This window comes from Sprattus sprattus (genome assembly GCF_963457725.1).
Source record: "Sprattus sprattus genome assembly, contig: scaffold_117, whole genome shotgun sequence".
Lineage (NCBI taxonomy): Eukaryota > Metazoa > Chordata > Actinopteri > Clupeiformes > Clupeidae > Sprattus > Sprattus sprattus.
Window position 1 is genome coordinate 77,501 of NW_027666992.1, and position 5,316 is coordinate 82,816.

Genomic DNA, 5,316 nt, shown 5'->3' on the forward strand with positions numbered 1-5,316 from the left:
GGTTGTTTGTTTGCGATGAAGTCTGTTGTTCAGAAGTTGCTCCCTCTCCGGCCAGTCTCTGCGCTTCACGGGAACGGTTGATGTGAAGCCTCGTTAGCGAGAGTTGCCTCTGGGGCGAGACGACGCGGAGCGATAAGGAGGAGGCGAAATGAAGTTGGACCAGACCTCCGAGTGGAGTGGAGCAGCAGCCATTCGAGTCACGTGCTGCGACGGTGAAACCCAGCGCGGACGACTGTCCGGCCCCGCCTTCCTCACGCGCTCTGCCAGCCGCCTGACGGGAGTGTCCCGTTAACTCCATCATGCGCACGAAGAGTTACCTGCTCCGTTATTGATCCAAAAATCAATTTGAGGTGGTTGGAAGGAGACACCCAATCTTTCTCTATTTTAAATGAGCGGTTTCCTGTCATCGCGTAGTCTATTTATCTGTCTGTTCAATAGGCCTACTTTCAATGGTGACAAAGTTCTACACCTGTCTTCTACATTCGCAATAGCTGCACGGCGCCAGAGTAGGCAGAAACATTCGGAAACCATTCGAAATCATTCAACTATTTATTTACCACTTGAGTGCATTTGAGGGGAGCACAATGGCGACAGGGACAAGAAAACTCCCTCTTAACAGGGAGAAACCTTGAGCATAAACCTCGGAAATGTTCAGTGGCATTTTTGACATTATGACAGTGATGATGCATTGATTGTCATTATGCATGAAGAACATCTTATTCTGTGGCACAAACAGTAGCCTAGATTCAGACTAAGATTTGCTCTCTCTCCCTCTGTGTGTGTGTGTGTGTGTGTGTGTGTGTGTGTGTGTGTGTGTGTGTGTGTGTGTGTGTGAATGAGTGAATTACCTGTATATTTGCTCTCACTTTGCATTTTGTTTATTTGCTGACCATACACCCAGAGGTACTGTAAGCTGGTGAGAGATGTTTTAGACCACACACACACACACACACACACACACAAACACAAAGCACCAGAGACTGCTGTCTCACGCAGCAGCAGAATGCCTTGTGTATTTACATCGGTCATGAAATCCCCATAGATGAATGGGCACTGACCCTGACCCAGTGCAGTGTCAGAACCAGAACCACTCCAGAATCAGCTGCTCCTGACCCAACCCAGTGCTGTGCAGTGGCAGAACCACTCCAGAATCAGCTGCTCCTGACCCAGTACTGTGCAGTGGCAGAACCACTCCAGAATCAGCTGCTCCTGACCCAGTGCTGTGCAGTGGCAGAACCACTCCAGAATCAGCTGCTCCTGACCCAGTGCTGTGCAGTGGCAGAACCACTCCAGAATCAGCTGCTCCTGACGCAGTGCTGTGCAGTGGCAGAACCACTCCAGAATCAGCTGCTCACAGGGACTGGGTCTGCAGAGCTAACAGACATGGGAACACACAGAAGGACTCAGTATTCTCTTTGTCACTGGTACACATAAACGCACACACACACAACAACAACAACACACACCCATACAGACCGTCTGTCTCTCTGTGTCACACACACACACACCCTTCTGATTCAGACCATTCTGTGTGTGTATGCATTGTCCGAAAAAGGAAAGGTTAAGGGAAAGGTATGTTCTTCACTGACTGTTTAATGAGGCAACACACACACATATGCATGGACCTGGGCGGGGGGCCAGTCAAGGGCTATTTCAGGGGTAACACTAGCCTGTCTGATCAACACATCCGTCAAGCAAACCAGCTCATACCCCAGTTCCTGAACATGATATAGAAGCTAGTTGCTCAAACACACACACACCCAAGCTCATACACATGCACACACACACACACACACACTCACTCACTCACTCACACACACACATACACACACACACACACATAGGCTACACACACACACCCAAGCTCAATTACATGCACACACACACCCATGCTCAATCACATGCACACACACACACACAACTCTCACACACACACACACACACACACACCCAAACTAATGCATATGCACACACACACCTGCAAACAGACATACACACAAACTAACCTGCGCATACATGGAGAAAATGCAAAAAATGTACACTGTTTCACATGAACGTACAGTGGCGGATTTCCATAGATACACGATGAAACACACAAACAGGCAGATTCACACACACTCACTTGCACTGCACTGACCCTCCCAAGAAAAACATTTTGGGTATCTTAGCTTACATGGCAGGCTAGTGTTTACGAATACAGTATCAATGTCAATGTCAGAGCCTGTACTGGTAGAGACTCACACACACATACACACACACACACAATCCCCTTTGGAGTTTTGTCACATGCACACACACACACAGCACAGCTCAGATCAACACAAAACAGAAAAGGATACCACACACACACACTCACACACTCACACACTCACACACACAGTCAGCTGTCATCTGCACCATGGGTTAATGCTCAAACGACTGTCCAGACACACACACACAAACTCACACACACACAGTCACCTGTCGTCTGCAACATGGGTCTAATGCTCAAACTACTGTCCAGACACACACATGTACACACACACACACACACACACACACACACACACACACACACACAACCACACACACACACACACACACAGAACCAACATTATCTAATCCAGACCAGGGCCTGGAATACAAGGGAGAGTTGTTACATGTAATACGCTGTGTGTAGACATGACAGCATGCAATCGTGACAGCCCACTGAAACACACACAGACATTGACAGCCCACTGAAACACACAGACACACACACACACACACACACACACATTGACAGCCCATTGAAACTCTGTGTCTGAATGTCTTATAGAAATACTAGATGTGTGTTTGGGTTTACAAAGAATGCATGTACTGTGTGTGCGGGTTCTAGGTGTGTGTGTTTTCTATGGGGGGGGGGGGGGGGGGGGGTTAGGGTTATAGGTGTGTCTGTATGTGTGTGTGAGGTTTGTATCTCTTTGAGAGAGAGTGATAGAAAAGTGCAAGAGTGTGTGTGTGTGTGTGTGTTCTAGTTCCAGATTGTGTGTCTCTACACCTGATGCGTGAATTCCAAGCCTGTTGAAAGCAACAGTGCTGCCCTTAGGTCAACCTACATGTTGTGGCTCCACGGGCGCACGCGCACACACACACACACACACACACACACACACACACACTTTGGTAGATTTTTATCAGTAAGCTGGAAGTGGTTTACAAAGTTCTGACACCTTGCAAACGGGAAGCAACACACAGTTCACGCCATGTTTCCTGATAACACACTACCAACTGCGTGCCTGAGCAGGGAGAGCGACAGAAACACACACAAACACACAGAAACACACACACACAGAGCATCAGACTCACACACTAACACTAACAGCCACAAAAATGTACACACACACACACACACTATGCACAGTGAAAGGAGTATGCCTGCTACTGTGTCAACATCCATCCCCCAACCTCACCTGTTTTTTTAAAAGCTGTACAGTTTCAACTTCTTTCCTCCACCCACACCCAGGCCATCCCACCCTCATCCACACACAACACACACACACACATACACACACACACACATACACACACACACACACACACACATACACGCTCTCACACACACAAACCTCCCAGTTTTCTTCTTGCAGAAGGAGTGAGTGGGGGAAAAAAATTCAATTTTTCAAAAACTTCAGTCAGACGCGCCTTTGGCGGGTATTGTCCATCTGAACACATGTGGTAAGCCTTGTGGAATGTCTCAAATGACTCCCAGATGTGGGCAGCAGACGGACTTAACCCTTTATGGCCTAGCACAAGGGCCACAGGAGCAGAGCGGAGAGGGTGGGGGGCGTGGGCAGCTGTGTGTGTGTGTGTGTGTGTGTGTGTGTGTGTGTGTGTGTGTGTGTGTGTGTGTGTGTGTGTGTGTGTGTGTCAGATAGAGTGGGAGTGTGGAGCGAAACTCCCAGCATTCCTTTCAGGCCCTGAGCCACAGGAGTGTGTGTGTGTGTGTGTGTGGGTGTGTGTTTTAGTTGAGCGCTTAAGACTCAAACGTGGGGGTGTGTTTCAACAACTCTCACTAGTTGCAATGTCACTCTCCCTCAGTTTTGTTCCCCTTTTGATTTCTCTATCTCTCTATCCCTTTCTTTCTCTCTCTGTCTCTCGTATGGTTTGATTCCCTCTCTTTCACTCTGCCTCCGTCTCTCTACATGTCCATCTTTCTTGATGTCCATCTTTCTTTCTCTCCCTCTCTCCCACCCTCATTCTCTCTCACTCTCTCTCTCTCTCCTTCTCACTCTTGCCCTTTTCTATCTCTCCCACCCTCATTCTCTCTCACTCTCTCTCTCTCTCCTTCTCACTCTTGCCCTTTTCTATCTCTCCCACCCTCATTCTCCCTCTCTCTCTCTCTCTCTCTCCTTCACACTCTTGCAATGTCTTTCTCTCCCACCCTCATTCTCTCTCTCTCTCATTCTCTCTCTCTCTCTCTCTCTCTCTCTCTCATTCTCTCTCTCTCTCTCTCTCATTCTCTCTCTCTCTCTCTCTCTCTCTCTCTCTCTCTCTCTCTCTCTCTCATCCTCCAACTGTGAAATGTGTGCCAGGGATGAGAAACACAAACATGAAACACATCTGACAGATCCTGTGGTGCCCAGGAGAGTGTGCTGTGTATTCCTAACATCACTCTCACCGCGCCGCGGCCGCATCGCGTCGCACCGCACGGTTCTGTTTGGCGCCGCACCGCGCTCTCCTTGACACTGGCACTCTCTGATGGATGCGTTTCCTTCCAGCGGCGTCCAAGACGACGGAGAGAACATGTCCTACCCACACGCACGGCACTCCACAGAGACAGACGTGGACTACTTCTGTCAAGGCAGGAAGAGAACAGACAACACTGGGAGACTGACTGACTGGGGCTGGGCTGGGCTGGGCTGGGATGCCTGTGTTTGCTTCTGTTGTGGTTTTTGTTTATTTGCTTCTGCCATGGACAATGTTGTTGTTGTTAATATTATTCTTATACATCAATTCAGAATTCAGCACAGGAGTGGAGACAACAAAGAAAAACAGAGAGAGATAGAGAGATTGAGGGATTTGAGAGAGAAGGAAAGAGAGATTTGAGAGAGAGAAGGATGGTTTTGAGAGAGAGAGAGAGAAAGTAAGAGGGGTTTGAGAGTGAGAGAGAAAGAGGGATTTGAGAGCGAGAGAGAGAGAAAGAGGGGTTTGAGAGAGAAAGAGGGATTTGAGAGAGAAAGAGAGAGAGAGAGGAAGAGAGAGAGAAAGGGGGATTTGAGAGAGCAAGAGAGAGAGAAAGGGGGAGGTGGAAGAGTAACTCTGCTGCTTTGGGGTGTGGGGACAGAGAGCTGATTG

At 48.6% G+C, this 5,316-nt stretch overlaps 1 long non-coding RNA gene across 1 annotated transcript in view; it reads right to left on the reverse strand.

Annotated features, from left to right (window-relative positions):
• The window catches only part of LOC308382516, a 73,651-nt gene extending 73,554 nt beyond the window's left edge, over positions 1-97 (reverse strand). Inside the window, exon 1 of the long non-coding RNA XR_013969060.1 lies at positions 1-97. This exon is cut by the window's left edge and continues 54 nt beyond it. This is a non-coding gene — a long non-coding RNA (uncharacterized lncRNA).
• Between the last annotated feature and the right edge of the window lie 5,219 nt (positions 98-5,316).